Below are 17,719 nucleotides of genomic sequence, written 5' to 3'. Positions count from 1 at the left end.
GGTCCCGTGGCTTAGCTGGTCAAAGCGTCTATCTAGTAAACAGGAGATCCTGGGTTCGATTCCCAGCGGGGCCTATTTTTATAGAATCTCCAGGGGTGAGTTTCTTCTCGTGTGAAAAGGCTACAATTCTTTTAAATGTAACTGTGCCTGCACCAGTTCCCATTCTGGATGAAGGCTCCAGTGGCTGCGAGGCCTCCGTTGAATTTCACCGCTTTTGTATTTCTGGCGGTGCTGATTTTGGACTCTTCATCAAAAATCCATGTTTCCTAAGCAGTGCCATGCGATACTTTGCAGAGCTCCAGTTGTTGATGTGTGGTGCCGTGCTCGTATAGTGATTAATAATCTGCATTCTGGCCGCAGCAACTTCGGCTCCAAACCGAAACATAACGCAGACTTTTCTTCCTTCCACAATCAATAGCTCTCCTTTACTTTCCCCCTTCAATTTCATTATAATTTTCCTGCGGTATTTCCTTAATCTAACATTCACTTTCAGCCACTTAAACTGCTAAGTATGCTCTGCTACCACCACTCTTCCTGGGCCACATGTCCCATACGCCCCAATCTGAGATGGTGCTTTGAAACCAGTCGATACATTTCGACCTGCGGGACCTCCCGACAGTCAAGCTCTGCGAAAGCAGAGCCGGCCTTCGGAACCAATGCAGCCCGATTCAGAAAATTCCTTGAGAAATGAAGCTTCAAACTTTTCAAACAAATCGTTTTATTGACATAATGATACAAGTTTTACAGAGAGAGACTTGTACAACCTCAGTGGTGCAACTCAAAACTCAGAATGTTCAATTCTTCTGCTTCGGGAGAGGGAGAGATGAATTATGAGTTGGTGTCATCCTTGTTTTTTTTCTGGTCAGTCTTCCAGATCTCCACTCCGTTTGTCTGTCTCCTGGCCTGTCTCCTGGAATGTGTTCTGCTTTTCACTTTAGAATGGCTGCTCTTGTAACATTGCTGCTGACAGAAACATGCCTTCCAGTGACTTTCCATTCTCTCTCTCCCATGGTTACACAGACTGATGCTACCGGACAGCACCGAGTGTGTGGGAAGGTACCTCAGAGACTGTCGAGGCCTCCTTATCTGGAGCTTCCAGACAATCTGCAGATAACTTTTGGAATTCGGTCAGCAAACCTTCTTGAAGTAAGTGATCCAGTTGTCTCGGCAATCCTTTAGTTTCCTTAAAACCGGCATTGAGAATTCCAAAATCCTCCCACAGGGAGCAGATTGAAGAAAATAATTTATTTGAAGTAATTAATTATCATAATGAGAAAACCCGCTGCGAGCAATGCTCGAACCTGCGCTGAGAAAGTAATCATTCACAATCACCTCACAGATTGACACTGAGATAAATTAAGCGGGAGATACAGAGAGCAATGGGACATATGGCGGAATAGACAAGAGAGCTGGAGAAATAAGAAACGGCCTGAGAGTCCAGAAGACTGCGACCGGAAGCTGATAGACATCAGTGAGTGGGGGCGAGAAATTGCGCCAGCATTGGGTCCCGTGGCTTAGCTGGTCAAAGCGTCTGTCTAGTAAATAGGAGATCCTGCGTTCGATTCCCAGCGGGGCCTATTTTTATAGAATCTCCAGGGGTGAGTTTCTTCTCGTGTGAAAAGGCTACAATTCTTTTAAAAGTAACTGTGCCTGCACCAGTTCCCATTCTGGATGAAGGCTCCAGTGGCTGCGAGGCCTGCGTTGAATTTCACCACCACCTTCTCAAGACCAATGAGGGATGGGCAATAAGTGCTGGCCTTGTCAGCGATGCTCACATTCCAGGAGGGAATAAAAAGAATAGCATTGCCACGCACGATACCGCTTAATAAAGGGATTGTTGATGAAGAGTATGACTCACTAGATGCTGCTTGACCCAATCAATGCTTCCTATATCATATATTTTTATTTTGAACTTTGCAGCGAGCATTTCTTTGGTAAAACCCGAAAATAAACATAATTGTGGCAGCGGTGGGATTTGAATCCACTCCCCTGAAAAGACTGAAAATTAAATCCAGCGCCTTGGAACGCTCAGCCAGGCTAGCACGTCATTGCTATCTCATTTCTGATGCTGGGGACTGACAACTGAAAGCTGACTTTCCTGTTGCTTTTGCTTTGGGTCCAGGGATTTGCATTGAGAAAGAAGGAAAGAAAAGATCTCTCTGTGCTGTGTTTACGGGGCGCGGTGGTTGAGAGGTTAAGGAGGTGGACCGTTAATCGACTCCGCTCTACACGCAGGGTTTCGAGTTCTAGCGTTGTTGCATTTCAGACTAGATTTTTTTTCATTACTTCAACACATCCAAGGCTCCTGCATCTGAGTGCCATCTTTGCCCAATCCGCAGTGGGGAGTTTTGTTTTGCTGCCTCGCTCTATTTTCTCAAATCAGCAAGGACCTCATTCCCGCCCAAACTGTTCCTTGCACGGAGGTGTTGAAATTGTAAGTTATGACCCACGTGAAGTATCAGTCACAGTGGGCAGTGATGTCCTGGTAAAATGAATATTTCTTCACAGATGCTGCCTGAGCTGCTGAATATTTCCAGCTTTTTCTGTTTTTAATTTTGTGCTTTCACTGTAGCAGTTTACCTGACAACACAAAACTTGCCTCAAGAGCGGAGCTCCAAGCAAAACGTTTCGGTGGTCTTCTCACACACAAAGTCCACTTAACTTTCCTACACACACTGTGAAGTCAGCCGGTTCCGCCCATATTGGACTGAGCCACGGCATTCAAAACACTCTTTGCACCTGGTATCAGGGAGTCTAAAAGGGGAGGGGGGAAGGGGAGGGGGAAGGGGAGAGGGGAAGGGCGGGAAGGGGAAGGGGGAAGGGGGAGGGGGAAGGGGAGGGGGAAGGGTGGAAGGGGAGGGGTGGAAGGGGAGGGGGGAAGGGGAGGGAGGAGGGGGAGGGAGGGAGAGGGAGGGGAGAGGGAGGGGGGAGAGGGAGGGGAAGGGGAGGATAAGGGGGAGAATCCCCGAGCCCCCTGATCCCCGAGGCTCCTGATCCCCGAGGCTCGCCCCCCCCGAACTCCCGAGCCCCCTGATCCCTGCCCCCCCGAGGCTCACCCTGGCACCCCCCACCATCCCCACCACCGATCTCCGGATACCCGATCTTCCGAACACCGGCCCCCCGCCCTCCGGAGCCCCGCCCTCCCGAGCTGGCTTCAAGACCGCCGATTGCGGCTGTGAGAGACGGCTGGCGGACCCGGTTGCCGGGGTAACCCTTCCCGCTCACCAAGCCCCGGCCGAGATCCGCACTCCCGAGAGCCCCGCCGACCCCCCGCCCGAGCCGAGCGGGGAACAGAGAGACGCCACGTCTCAGCTGCTCCTGCTGTGCGCGCACCCTGACCCTCGTGGCTGACGCCGTTGCCCCGGGTAACGTGACACCGGGGGGCGCGGGGTGGGGGGGCTGGTGAGGAGCTTAGCAGAAACCGTGGGACAATTACCTAGCTCGGGCCTGGCTGTGCAAGAAAGGCCCAGGCTTTCAGGCCTAACAAAAACGGGGAAAGGTAGGAAAAAGAATCTTCAGGTTAGAGAAAATACTTACAAATGAGTCTAGTTTTTTTTAAAACAATTTAATAAAAACAATTTTATTTTGCTGGAAATGTATATTTGAAAAGAAAGAAGCAGAAAGCAGGAAAAAGAATGGAAGCAAGATGGCGGCTACTCACCTCAGTTCAGAACGATAAGGCCCGCCCACACACGCACCGATTGGTCGACCGTCAGGTCACCAAACCTCGAGGTCACTCTGTCGCTAATGAGCGGATAATGAGATGCTAATGAGCGGAATGGTGAAGGTTTTTCGGATACCGCGGGCGCGATTTTTGCCCTGCTGAAACGTAAATACGCTTAAGACCGTTTTGGAAGAGGTAAGCTTTCTTTTGACGTAACGCACGCGTAGGTACGCTCTATAACTTTCGAGCGCATACCAGACAGACGCACACGTGAGGACAGACAGAAGGACAGACAGACAGAAGGACAGACAGACAGAAGGACAGACAGATCGACCGCTTTATATATATATAGATAATACAGACACATCTAAGTACATCAGCAAACTACAGAGAAGCAAAATCACTTACATTCAGCACAACAGCAACTCACAAATACATCTTTATCTAACATGGACACATCCGATTATATTTACAGGGACCACAGGTAATTGATTACTAAGAAAGACATTAATTGATGTCTTTAAAGGCTTGATATCAATATCGTGGTTTGCAGTGACCTTCTTCCAGAACCGTTGGAGATTGTTGTGGACTGATTTCGGTCCTGTCCGATAACTTCTTGCGTGGATTACTGCAAATTTGAGCATAATGGATTGATTCCACGGGCCCTGTTCTGTTTACTCCCAACACAATACATACTTACAACCAATAAAACAAATCTGCCGTGGATGGAAGTCGGCTTCGTTTTCTGGAAGCAATAATCAAAAGGGCCGAAAAATGACCTCTCGCAAAATCGTGCTATATAAACAAAGGATTAAACGTCAGAAATGGGATGCGAGCCCACACCTCCAGGAGCAACCCCGACCTAAACACCTGAGACCGACTGGTCATCCTGACTTACTGTTCCAATCCTACTCACGTCCCCTCCCTCACCTCTTTTTCTGGAACATTGATGACTGTATCGGTGCTGTATCCTGCTCTCGCCCTGAACTAGAAAATTTCCTTCACTTTGTTTCCAATTTCCACCCGTCCATCACCTTCACATGGTCCATCTCTGACTCTTCCCTTCCCTTCCTCGACTTCTAAGTCAACATCTCTGTGGATAGGTTATTGACAAACATTCACTATAAGCCCACTTCCTCCCACAGCTACCTGGACTACACTCCCTCACACCCTGCTTCCTGTAAGGACTCTCTTCCATTCTCCCAGTTTCTCCATCTGCGCCACATCTACTCTGACGATTCCCCCTTCCATACTAGTTCCTCTGACATGTCTTCATTTTTCCTCAACTGAGGATTCCCCTCTACTGTGGTTGACATGGCCCTTAGCCATGCCCGTTCTATCTCCCGAACTTCTGCCCTCACCTCTGCCCCTCCCTCCTGCAACCACCATAGGGTTCCCCTACGCTTTCACCCCAACAGCCTCCACATTCAACGGATCATCCTCCACCATTTCTGCCACCTCCAGCGTGATCCCACCACCAAACAAATCTTCCCCTCACCTCCCCTTTCACCATTCTGAAGGGACCGCTCCCTCCGCGATACCCTGGTCCACTCCCCTATCACCCCAATCACCTCTTCCCCTTCACCCGTCACCTTCCCGTGCAAGCGCAGGAGATGCAACGCATGCCCTTATACCACCTGCTTCCCACTGTCAGGGGCCCCAAACATCACTTCCAGGTGAAACAGCGATTTACTTGTACTTCTTGCAATTTACTATAGTGTACTCGATGCTCACGATGGGGTCTTCTGTACACTGGGGAGACCAAACGTAGATTGGGTGGCCTTTTGCAGAACACCTCCATTCAGTCCGTAAGGGTGACCCGGAGCTTCGGTCGCCTGTCACTGTCATCCGCTGCACTCCGCTCAGACCTCACCTTCCTAGGCCTCTTACATTGTTCCACTGAAATTCAAAGTAAGCTCGAAGAACAGCACTTCGTCTTTTGATTAGGCACTTTACAGACTTCTGGCCTCAACATAGAGTTCAACAATTTCAGACCATAACATCGGCACCTAGCATGTATATTTTTTTCCACACTTCTTTTTTGTTTATTTGTGTTTTATTTTCTTCGCTCCCACATGGCAGCTGCCTTTCCTTCTGTCAGGGCAATTTACACTTCATCTAGAGCCATCTTTTGTTTCTTAAGCTGCCCCATTACCAGCTCCTTTTGCCTTGAATATCGGTTAATGTCTCTTACCCTCTACTGCCTCCTATCCTATCACAGACCATCCTTGTTGTTCTTTCGTTCCCTACCCCTTTCCCAGCACCTACACTTGCTTTAAAATCTGTTCTTTCTACTGCTTTTTTCCAGTTCTGACGAAACGTTAACTCTGGTTCTCTCTTCACAGATGCTGGCTGACCTGCTGAGTATTTCCAGCATTTTCTGTTTTTTTCCTGTAACATTATCCAGTGATTTCTTCACTGAGGCAAGTAAAACGTTTCATTTCATTCGGTCCTCGCCAACTGTTGCTGGAAGGCCGATTGACCTGGATTCAATCTCCACGGATTTTATGTCGCTGTGCTCGGTGTATGAAGGCTTTGCCAGGCCATATTGTATCTTGCTTCCCAAGGATGGACAGCAATGCGCTGCCTTCGCTGCAGTAGGGTCCCCCAGGGGTGGGTATTAGCACCATCACTTTTCCTGTTATATATAAATGACCTGGACTTGGGTATCGGGAGCAAATTTCAAAGTTTGCTGATGGGTTGGCAACATTTTAAATATTCAGCAGGACAGCATTCGGCATTCGGGATCCTTGATATTATAAACAGGGAAATAGAGAACAAAAGCAAGGAATCTATGCTCAAACTTCATAAAACATCATTTAGGCATAAGCTTGAGTAGTGTGGCAAATTCTGGGCACCACAATGAGGAAGGATGTAAAGGCCTCAGAGAGTCTGCAGTAGAGATTTACTAGAATGGCACAAGGGATGAAAGACTTCTGTTATGTTTAGAGATGAGGAAACATTAATACGCAGCGATATTTAAGATCTGTAATGCACTGCCTGAAAGGGTAGTGGAAGCAGATTCAATCGTAACTTTGAAAATGTAATATGATAACTACTTGAAAAAAATACTGGGCTATGGTGAAATTGCAGGGGAGTGGGATTAATTGTTTCGCTCTTTCAAAGAGCCGGCACAGGCACGATGGGCCGAATGCCCACTTCTGTGCTGTAATATTCTACCATTCTATAATATCGACCTCCACAACGTCACCTATAGGCGAGAGATGCAAAGTTGTGCACAACTCTGCTTCAGTGGTATCGTGTTCACCAGAGATGGGCTGTAATGCGCTGACTGAGGCCACATTCGCGGCTTCTTGCCAGCAGCGGGTGATTGAAGAGAGCTCCTTTTCGCGGCCTCACTCATTCGGTGTTCTGGAAAACGGCAACAAAACGATGGATTTGATGGCATGTCTGAAATGCAGCTTCAGACAGTTGTTATTAACCGAGGCAGCCCTGCAGGATCTTATAATGATCTCTCAAATATCAACTGAAACCAGTCAGGATGTAAGTATCATTTTGCTTTTCCAAAATAAACGGTGTGACTTTCATTGTGGAAACCTGGATAGAGTCTGGTCTGGCTCACTGCGGAAATATGCATGTCACAGCTAACCAGCTCTCTTGCAACCAGTACAGCCTCCCATTGGCCTTTCGGAGACTTGTCTGCTAAGATGAAATCTGATTTCCGTGAAGCCAATCTCAGGCTTTTACATATTTTTGATGTGCCTGCTTCCGATCGCAGGGTTAATGGTGGGAATGTCAGCTCTGCCCAGCTGGCAATGTATGTAGCACATTTCCTTTCAGTCAAAACACACGTTGAAATCTGAAACTGTGAGCCAATAATGTAAAGACTACCCGATCGTTCGTAGAACCATTAATTTTTGAGCTCACGGCCGACCGTGTTAACTGATTGTCCCACAGAGGCAAAACCCTTTCCATATTGAAACAATGATTCACCGAGCTACAGCATCAGGTTACAGCAACCAATAAGGATCGAACATATATTACGAATTACGTTCGGTCTGCTGCAGATAAGCGGAGCATTGGGGACTGTATTTTGTACATTCCGAATACCAACGCCCTTTCACGCCAGCCCAAAGTTCGATTCCCATTCTGAGCCCTCTTTCACAGTTCGATGACTTCCATCGTATGTCCAAGTTTGCTGACGGCACCAGGTTAGGCAGCACAGTAAGTAGTGTAGATGGAAGCAGAAATTTGCAAGGGAACATTTATACTTTAAGTGAATCGGCAAAACTGTGGCTGACGGGTGGATTAGAGTAATTTCAAAATGGCAAATAGTTAGGAACTGTGGAGGAGCAGAGAGATTTAATAGTCCACGTAGAGTAATTACTTCAAACTACCGGACACGTACAAAAAAATGCTAGGTTCATGGAATATTAGCCTTAATCTCAAGATGGCGGGAATACAAAGGGGCGGAGGTGCTGCTGGAGGACTACAGGAAAGATAGGGAAATGGTGCAGGGGGAGGAGTAGCCTTAGTGATTCAGGATGAAATCAATTCAATGTTAAGGAGGATATAACGAGAGGTAAACAGACAGTGGAGAATTTATGGTTAGAATTAAGAAATAGGAAACGATTTAAGACTGAGCGATTAAGACAGTTGGATTTGTGTATAGGCTCCCTGGTCGCTGGTCTGAAGTGCTAGATTGTATAAATGCAGCAATTAGACAAGCGCGTCATAAAGGCAGTGTTGTATTAATGGGGGATATTAACTTTCACAGAGATTGGGGTAAGCAGACTAGCACTTATCAGAAAGGTTTTTTAAGTGTGTCCGGGATAGTTTTCTACAACGATATGTCCTAGAACCAAGAAGGGGGCATGCCATATTAGATTTAGTAATGAGTAACAAGCCAGATTTATTCATCAGATTTAGCGTACGTGAAACTGTATTTAATAGTGATCATAACATGTTCGAGTTCACCGCAATGTTTGAGAGGGAGAAATGCAAAGCAGCTACAAAGATTCTACGTTTTGGCAAGGCCGTCTTCAACAAGACAGAGCCTGGCCACAATAAACTGGGCAAATCTGTTCACAAGTAAAACGACAGAAGTGGGAGGTGTTCTGAAATAATTTAAGATGAAATTGAATCAGTTTAAACATCTGAGGGGCAAGAACTTTACTGGCCAAAAAATAGGCATGGGCGGCGAGAGGTAAGAGACCGCATTAAAATAAAAGGAGAAGCAAACACAAATGCAAAACATTGCAGCGATCCTGGTGAATGGGAAAGTTACAAAGAACAGCAAAGGGTCACAAAGCAGAGAGTAAGAGCTACAAAGGGGGAGTATGAAGAGAAAGAGACTGGTGAAATGGGCAGACACATGGCAGATAAAGTTAACGTAGAGAAGTGCAAAGTGATATATTTTGGTCGGAAGAATGAGGAGAGGCAATGTCAACTAAATGGTAGAACTTTAATGGGGCCGATTATTTCGTTTAATCGGCTCCCTCTGCAGACCACTGGCCCCGAAACCACTCAGAATGCTCTCCCCTGCAATTAATTAACCAGCTCTAAATGGTACAATTTGAAAGAGGGTGCACGAACTGGAACACATGGGGTGTGCGCACACAAATCATTGAAGGTGGCAGGATAAGTTGAGAAAGCTGTGTAAACGGATTTGAGATCCTGTCTTTTATTAATAGCTGAATAGAGTATAAAAGCAAGGAAATTATGCTAAACATTTATAAAGCACTGGTGAGGCCTCACCTGGAGTATTGCGTTCAATTCTGGGCACCACACTTTACGAAAGAAGGCAAGGCCTTGGAGGTAGTGCAGAATCGATTTATTGGAATGGTACCAGGGATGCGGGACCTCATTTATGCAAAGAGACTGGAGAAGCAGGGATTTTTCTCTTTAGAGCAAAGAATGTCAAGAGGAGAGTTGAAAGAAATGTTCAAAGTTATGAATGTATTTGATAGAGATAAAAAGGAGAAACATTAAAAATGTCAAATTAAATGCGATAAATGTCCCGAGGCGTAGATGGGGGTCGAACCCATGCTCTTCGGTTCACGAGACCGACGCCTTACCACTTGGCCACTACGCCGTATGTCAGAATTTAACTTGAGCTTCATTAGTACCGAACCCCGAATCATTTCAATGAGGTTGAAACAGAACAGGCACTTGTACACAGAAATAAACTGAGATAGTGGAGCAGGCAAATAACAGCCTCATTTACATGAATCCTTCAATAAAACCTTTCAGATAATTAGAGAATCATACATCACAGAAGGAGGCCATTTGCCCCGTCGTGCTCTTGAAAGAGCAATCCAATTATTCCCAGCTCTTTCCCCATACCCCTGCAAAATTTTCCAATTCAAGTATTTATCCAATTCCCTTTTGAAAGTTACTATTGAATCTGCTTCCAGCACCATTTCAGGCAGAGCATTACAGATTATAATAACTCGCAATGTAAAAAAATGTTTCCTCATCTGCCCTCTGGTGCTCTTTCCAATTACATTCAGTTTGAGTCCTCTGTTGTCCTCTGGGTGTTGCCAGGACTGGAGAATGTTGGCGTTGAGGAAAGATTGGACAGACTGGAGTTGTTTTCTTTGGAACAGGGGAGGCGGAGGGGAGACTTAATTGAGGTGTATAAAATTATGAGGGGCCGAGCTAGAGTGGATAGGAAGCACCTATTTCAGTTAGCAGAGAGGTCAATAACAAGGAGCCATAGATTTAAAGTAATTGGTAGAATGATTAGAGGGGTGTTCAGGAGAACTTTTATCACCCAAAGGGTGGTGGAGGTCTGGAACGCACTACCTGAAATGGTGGTAGAGGCAGAAACCCTCATCATATTTGAAAAGTACTTGGATATGCACTTGATGTGCCGTAAACTGCAAGGCTACGGATCAATAGCTGGAAAGTGGGATTAGGCTGGATAGGTCTTTCGTCCAGAGCCGATGGCCCTCCTTCTGTGCCGCAAATTTCTAGGGTTCTATGATTCTAACAGGTAGTGAGTTCTCCTAGGTGTCCTGGGCATATCTGTGTCCGAGAGCCAACATCACCAGTGGGATCTTGCTGTGTAGAAATTGGCAGCCGTGTTTTCATACATTACAAGCAGTGACCACGCTTCAAAAAGTACTTCATTTTCTGTAAAGCAATTTTTTTTTAAACATTCGCCATTCATGCGATGTGGGGGTCGCTGGCAATACTAGCATTTATTGACCATCCCCAATTGCCCTTGAGAAGGTGGTGATGAGTGCCTTTTTGAACCACTGCAGTCCGTGAGGTGAAGATACCCAGAGTGCTGTTAGGGAAGGAGTTCCCGGATTTTGACCCAGCGACAATGAAGGAACGACAATATATTTCCAAGTCAGGATGGTGCATGCCTTGGAGGGGAACTTGCAGGTGTTGGTGTTCCCATGCACTAACTGCTCTTGTCCTTCTAGGAGGTACAGGCATCGGTTTTGGGAGGTGCTGTGGAAGAAGCTTTGGCACTTGTGTAGCGCGATTGTTACTTTCTACGTATCAACTCAAGCCTGAATGTTGTCCAATCCTTGCTGCATGCAGGCCAGGATTGCTTCATTATCTGATGGGATGAGAATGGAACTGAACACTGTGCAATCATCGCTGAACATCCCCACTTCTGACCTTATGATAGAGGGAAGGTCTTTGATGAAGCAGGTGAAGATTAACTCCTGCAGTGATGTCCCGGTGCTGATATGATTGGCCTCCAACAACCACAAGCATCTTCCTTTATGTTAGGCATGTGTCCAGCAGAGGAGTTTCCCCCTACCCCACGTCCCCCGAAAGATTCCATTGACTTCAATTTTACTCGGGCTCCTTGATGCAACATTCGGCCTAATGCTATTTTGATGCTAAGAGCAATCACTCTCACCTCGCCTTTGGCCATGTTAGGATCAAGGGTGTAATGAGGTCTGGATCCTAGTGGTCCTGTCGGGACTCAGACTGAGCATTCGTGAGCAATCCGGACGTCCCATGGTCGTGAAAGCTGCTATAGGAGAGCGAGTTTTCTTTTTCACTATTTAAAAACTACTAACAATTGCGTGATGTTTATTTGTAGTAACAGATGGTCATCGGGCTGAAACCTTAACTCCAACTTCCTCTCCCCACAGACCCTGCCAGGTTGTCCCAGCAAGGCCCATTCATAAATGTTGATATTAAATAAATTGTTCCTTCTATCGTCATTAATGACTTAGAAAACACAATATAGAGCCATATATCCAAGTTTGCCGATGATACAAAGGTTGGTGCTACGGTAAGTCGTGTAGCCAGCAGCATATAATTACAAAGATATATTGATAGCTTAAGTGAATGGGCGAAACCGTGCCTGATGGATTTCAATGCAGGTAATTATGTCGTCATTCATTTTAGACCAAAAATGTAGATCGGAGTATTGATTACATGGTGCACAGATCGGAACAGTGGAGTTCCGAAGTTATTTCGGGTTCATGCACACAGACCACTAAAAGGTAGCAGTAAGGTACAGAAATAATCAAGAAATCGCACAGCATATAAGGCTTTATAACGAGAGGCTAGAATATAAAGGAGAGGAAGTTATTCTACAGCTAACTAGATACCTGGTTCTATGTACAGTTCTGGGCACCGGCCGTTAGAAAGTATAGATTGACAATGGAGGGGTTGCAGTGCACATTCACCAAAACGTTACCAGCGCTCCAAGGGTTAAAATATGAGGAGCGATTACATAAACTGGGCTTCTACTTCCTGGAATTTAGAAGGTTGTAGCATTTGATTGAGGTTTTTAAGATTTTGAAACGAATTGATAAGGTAGATAGAGAGAAATCATGTTTAGCCGTTGGTGGCGGAGTCTAGGACAAGGGGACATAATTGTAAAATCAGAGGCAGGCCATTCGGGGAAGAAGTTAGGAAGCATTTCTGCACGTGAATGTTGGCAGCAGTGTGGAACTCTCTCCCACAAAATAGCAGTATATGCCAGCTCAACTAATAATGTTAACCTGAGATCGGTACGTCTTTGCTAGACATGCGTTGAAATGATGTGTTGCCAAAGCAGATGGATGGAGTTAAGACACAGCTCAGACAGGAATTCAGTGAATGGCGAAAAGGCTCAAGGGGCTGAATGGCCTCCTCCTGTTCCTATGTTCAGAACACCAATTGTAAATGAAGAAACGCTGTCTTGAAGGGTGAATTATAAATATGGCACCATCCCTTGCAGAGATCAAATGACTTTTAATCCATTTCATACCAAAATTGGCTGGATGTTTTATTTTCAACCCCCGTTGCCTGAGCATCTACCAGAAGTGGGGTTCGAGCACACGCAAACACACTTCTATTAGAATTTAATCTAACGCCTTAAAAACTCGGCCATCCTGGTGATAGAATCCGTGCCGCGCAGTGCTTGAAAATTCGACAAATCCCTTGCAGACTCTAAATTTAGTTTTCAGCGCCGAGCAAACTACACGTCAGCATAATCTAAAAATGTGAGAGGATAAAGACATTTTCTAAAGCTACGGACGGTGAAAAGCTGAACTGCAAAAGCACAGCAGCTGGGCAAGTGATGCATTGAACTGATCGTGCGTAACTAAACAAGAACTCCCTCGGCTTTTAGCCCATGGACCATGTAACCCTCCCGTTCAACACTGAACACCTATGAAGGAATAATGTTAAAATGCACGTGAAACACTCAGGATCAGCAAGCTGTAAACTGAACCAGCGCTTAAAGGGTTAACACGTGAGGTGCAGAGTAAAATGATGTGGGGGGGCGATGGAGAGAGTGACGGAGAGAAGGTAATAGTTGGACGGATAAACAGTGACCCAATTAGAAAAGCTTACAGAAAGTGACTGAGGCTGAGTGAGACATACAGAGAGACTGACACCAGGAAATAAATACAGCAACAGAGAGAAATAGAGCGAATCATAGAGCGAGAAAAAGAGAAACATCACATTAAAGGTGAGAAAGTCGCTGCCGGCACGGGCGTGAATTGGAGACGTGACCTGCGGTTTACCGGTGAAAACACAAGGTCACTGAGGTAGAGGATTGTCGCATCATAGAACCATAGAATGGCGTACTTTCCCCACAGCCCTGCACATTGTTCGTCATCAAGTATTTATCCAATTCCCTCCTGACTATTGCATCAGCGATCCGATCTGCTTCCACCAACAGTTCAGACAATGAATTCCAGACCATAACTACCCTCTGAGTAATAAAAAAACTCATCGCCTCAGTAATAAAACAATCTAATCTCACCTCGCGTTCTTTTGCCAATTAAATTAATAATTTAAACCTGAGATCGATAGTTTTCTTTTAGACAAGGGTACGAATGGAATAGACGTTCAAAGCAGGTGGGTGAAGTTAAGATCCAGGTCAGCCATGATCTCACTGAATGGTGGAATATGCTCGAAGAGTTGAGTGGCCCACTCCTTTTCCTATTTTCTGTCAATCGGCGGAGCACCTGCTGTAAATGTAGCAACGCTGCCTGGAAATGTGAAATATAAATATTGAAATTTCCTTTCCAATGATTACAATACTTCGATGAGTTATCACAATCGATAACATCCAACATTGGGGGGCTCAGAATTCACACGTAATGACGTACATTCAATCTTCACTCAGATCCCTTAACCACTCGGCCATCCTGGTGATATAAACAGCGACGCGCAGTTGTACACAATTCAACAAATTCCTTTCACGTCAAAATACAAATCCATTGATAATGCCAGTGATTTGAAAGCTGCTGTGGGAAAAATAACATCACTTACATTCTTGTTTCCTGGTCCTCACCGTCTCCCTTTCACTGTGGGCGTCCAATCCCGCTACACCTCCATCCCCCACCAGGACGGCTGGATGACCCTCCGCTTCTTCCTTGAACGGAGGCCATCACAGTCACCATCCACTACCAACCTCCACCGCCTGGCTGAACTTGTATTGAACTTACATTGAACTACTTCTCCTTTGAATCTACTCACTTCAACCAAAGAAGCCCAGCTGCTCCCAAAGCTAACTTGACGCCACGTCCTCCCACCTTGCTTCCTGTAAGGACTCTATTCCTTTTTCTAAGTTCCTCCCTCTCCATCGCATCTCTTCTGACGATGCCAACATACAGTTGGGCCAGTAATTCCGGTCCCAACGCGTGAGTACGGACGGGGTACTCACGTGTGGGCCCGTTGGAAGTGCCGGATATCAGCATGCACAGCGCATGAGCAGGAAACCAGCATTTCCTCCAAGGGGTTCAGAGGTCCTGCGCGCACGCGTTGAACTTCCTTCTTTTTGACAGGCTTGCCCGTGTGCAAGGGCCTGAACTTTTTAGACATATAAAAAGGAGGCGTAAGGACTTGATTCTTTAAGGTAAGTGGTCTATTATTTAGAATTATAACATTTTTTCCACAGCTTTATTGTTCTTAAGGACTTTACAGTAAGGTAAGTTTATTTTTAGACCCGATTTCTTAAAAAATTATTTTTTTCAAAAATTTGATTAATTGTTTAAAATGGTTTTTTAAAGTTATTTATAGTTTATATAATTATTGGGAAGCTTTTTAAAATTTTATTTAAAGTTATACTAGTCTTTTGGGCGCACTACTTTTCATGAGTTTGACAGATCTTACTATAAACTCATGAATGAAGTTTCCCCTCCCCTGATTGGCTGCATAGTGCTCACCTGATCCCAGCCGGCACATCGCACTAACTACGCCGCTGGATCAGGCAAGCACAGCGCGCTGACATCCGAACCGGGCCAGTGACAGGAATTGCAAGCAGGCCCAGGCTTCAGATGTCGGCGTGCCGGGTGAGTGCACATCGGGGGCTTGCACGCGCGGCAAGCCCCCGAACCTAATTTCTGGGCCAACCACCTGGATCTGTGTAAGGGCAGTCTGTGTCAGGGTAGCATCTGTCTAGTTCTGCATATTATATCTGGATCTGAGTAAGCGCTGTCTGTGTCAGGGTCGGAGCTGTCAGGGTCGGTACGTTATATCTGGATCTGTGTAAGGGCAGTCTGTGTCAGGGTAGGAATTGTTTGGCTCTGTATGTTATATCTGAGTCAGTGTAGGTTCTTTCTAGGTTTGTGTAGGAGCAACCAGGGTTTATGAAGAAGCTAACGAAAGGCAATCAACCTGCAACATTAACTGTTTCTCTCTCCACAGATGCTGCCAGACCTGCTCAGTATATCCAGCATTTACTGTTTTTATTTCAGATTTCCAGCATCAGCAGCATTTTGCTTTGGTTTCTATGATGCAGATGTCTGGGTCTGTGTAGGAATATCTGGGTCTGTGCAGGATCTGTCTGGATTTGTGTATGAGTGCCTGGGTCTTTGTAGGAGCTGTCTGTGTCTGTGTAGGAAGGTCTGGGTCTGAGCAGGAGCTGTCTGGGTCTGTGTAGGAATGTCTGTGTAGGAGCGGCCTGGGTCTGCGTAGGGGCTGTCTAGTTTTGAATAGGAATGTCTGGGTCTGTGTATGTGCTGTCTGGTTCTGCGTAGGAATGCCTGGGTCCGTGTAGGCACATTCTGTGCCTTTCTTGGAACTGTCCATGCCCGTGTAGGAAGTTCCCATGTCAGTGTAGTGGCTCATGCATAGGTGCTGGCTGAGTCATTGTAGGAATTGTCTGGGTCTATGTAGGAGCGAATGGGTCGGAGCAGGAGCTCTTGGGTCAGCACATGTGTTCCATGGATCAGGGTTGGAGCTATCTGGTTTTCTGTAGGATAGTCGGTGCCTGTGACGGTGCTCCCTGTGTCAGGGTAGGAGCACCCTGTGTCTGTGTAGGACAGTCTGTGCCTGTGATGGTGCTCCCTGGTTCGGGGTAGGAGCTCCCTGGGTCTGTGTAGGACAGTCGGTGCCTATGGTGACGCTCCCTGTGTCAGTATAGGAGCTCCCTGGGTCTGTGTAGTTAAGTCTGTGTCTGTGATGGTGGTACCTGTGTCAGGGCAGGAGCTGACTGGGTCTGTGTATGAAAGTCTGTGCTTGTGATGGTGCTCCCTGTGTCAGGGTAGGAGCTACCTAGGTCTGTGTAGGAAAGCCTGTGCTTGTGGTGGTGCTCCCTGTGTTAGGGTAGGAGCTGACTGGCTCCGTCTATAAAGTCTGTGCCTGTGATGGTGCTCCCACTGTCAGGGTAGGTACCTTGTAGGTCTAAATATGCTTACGGGTCTGAACCGAAGTTTTCTGGGACTAAATAGGAACTGCTTTGATCTTTATAGACAAAAACATCTGTCTGATGGGGCTGAGATTTCGTCAAAAGGTCACAGCGTCTCCGTCCTCACCTGTGCTTTGTAAAGCAGTTTTATTTACGTTTTAATTTACAGATGGGTGAAATGATAATCAGGGGCGGTTGGAGCCTCAGCGCCCCCGGGTGAGACAGGGATGAATCTGCCGGGCCTGGTCCTGAATGTGCAAATGTGGCAGAAATCACGATGGGCATGGGAGGAGATGGGTGGGGCTATGAACTGAGATTAAACCCCCTGCCCAAACAAAACATGCCTCAGTCACAGAAACGAATGGTCACTTCCTGGGCGGTTGTTGCATCACTCACTGCCTCCATATCTTCTCACTGCCTTTGCTGAGATATTGTGCAAATCTGAGGCCTCGCACCAAACTAATCCAGAAACGCTGCTGCTGCTCTCGGGATGGGTACCTGCTGCCTCTATACATTACCGTCCTAACAATTCATTAACTGTCTGAGTGGAGCAGTGCGGCGCTTCAGAAGACTGGCAGACAAGGCAATGTCAGAGCTGTCCCGGGCTCAAGTGCTCTGCTTATCAAGAACAGCCAACACATGGCTTACTTATGGAAACGCTCTAAGTGGTGCTTTTTATATCAATGGCTCGTTGGTCTAGGGGTATGATTCTCGCTTCGGGTTAATTAGCATAGAATATGTGAGAGGTCCCGGGTTCAAATCCCGGACGAGCCCTCATTTTGCTCTCGACTTTTGACCTTGAATTCCCTTTGAAACATTTGGAAAGATAAAAGAGCAGTTTCCAAATCAATCCACGTGAATCTCAAGCGCTTTGATAAGAGGGTCAGTGCAAATATGCCGGATCAAAGGTAATCTCTACGGCCTACTATTTGTATAAACGAGTTTTTTCTGGAAGTTGAATGCGATATTCAACCAGTTCTGAATTTTCA

At 46.3% G+C, this 17,719-nt stretch overlaps 3 non-coding genes across 3 annotated transcripts; 2 read left to right on the top strand and 1 right to left on the bottom strand.

Moving 5' to 3' along the window:
* On the top strand, positions 1-74 carry trnat-agu (transfer RNA threonine (anticodon AGU)). Its single transcript has one exon. It is a non-coding gene; the product is annotated as a tRNA-Thr (tRNA).
* A 9,573-nt stretch (positions 75-9,647) lies between these two features.
* trnat-cgu (transfer RNA threonine (anticodon CGU)) lies at positions 9,648-9,719 on the bottom strand. Its single transcript has one exon. It is a non-coding gene; the product is annotated as a tRNA-Thr (tRNA).
* A 7,696-nt stretch (positions 9,720-17,415) lies between these two features.
* Positions 17,416-17,504, top strand: trnap-cgg (transfer RNA proline (anticodon CGG)). Its single transcript is given in 2 exon segments — positions 17,416-17,451; positions 17,469-17,504. It is a non-coding gene; the product is annotated as a tRNA-Pro (tRNA).
* Positions 17,505-17,719: the final 215 nt, after the last annotated feature.

Source organism: Somniosus microcephalus, unplaced genomic scaffold (genome assembly GCF_052327205.1).
Source record: "Somniosus microcephalus isolate GS21.2 unplaced genomic scaffold, FLI_Smic_1.0 unresolved_chr1, whole genome shotgun sequence".
Lineage (NCBI taxonomy): Eukaryota > Metazoa > Chordata > Chondrichthyes > Squaliformes > Somniosidae > Somniosus > Somniosus microcephalus.
Note: the sequence above shows the minus strand (reverse complement) of the source record. Positions and strands in the feature narration are given on the sequence as shown.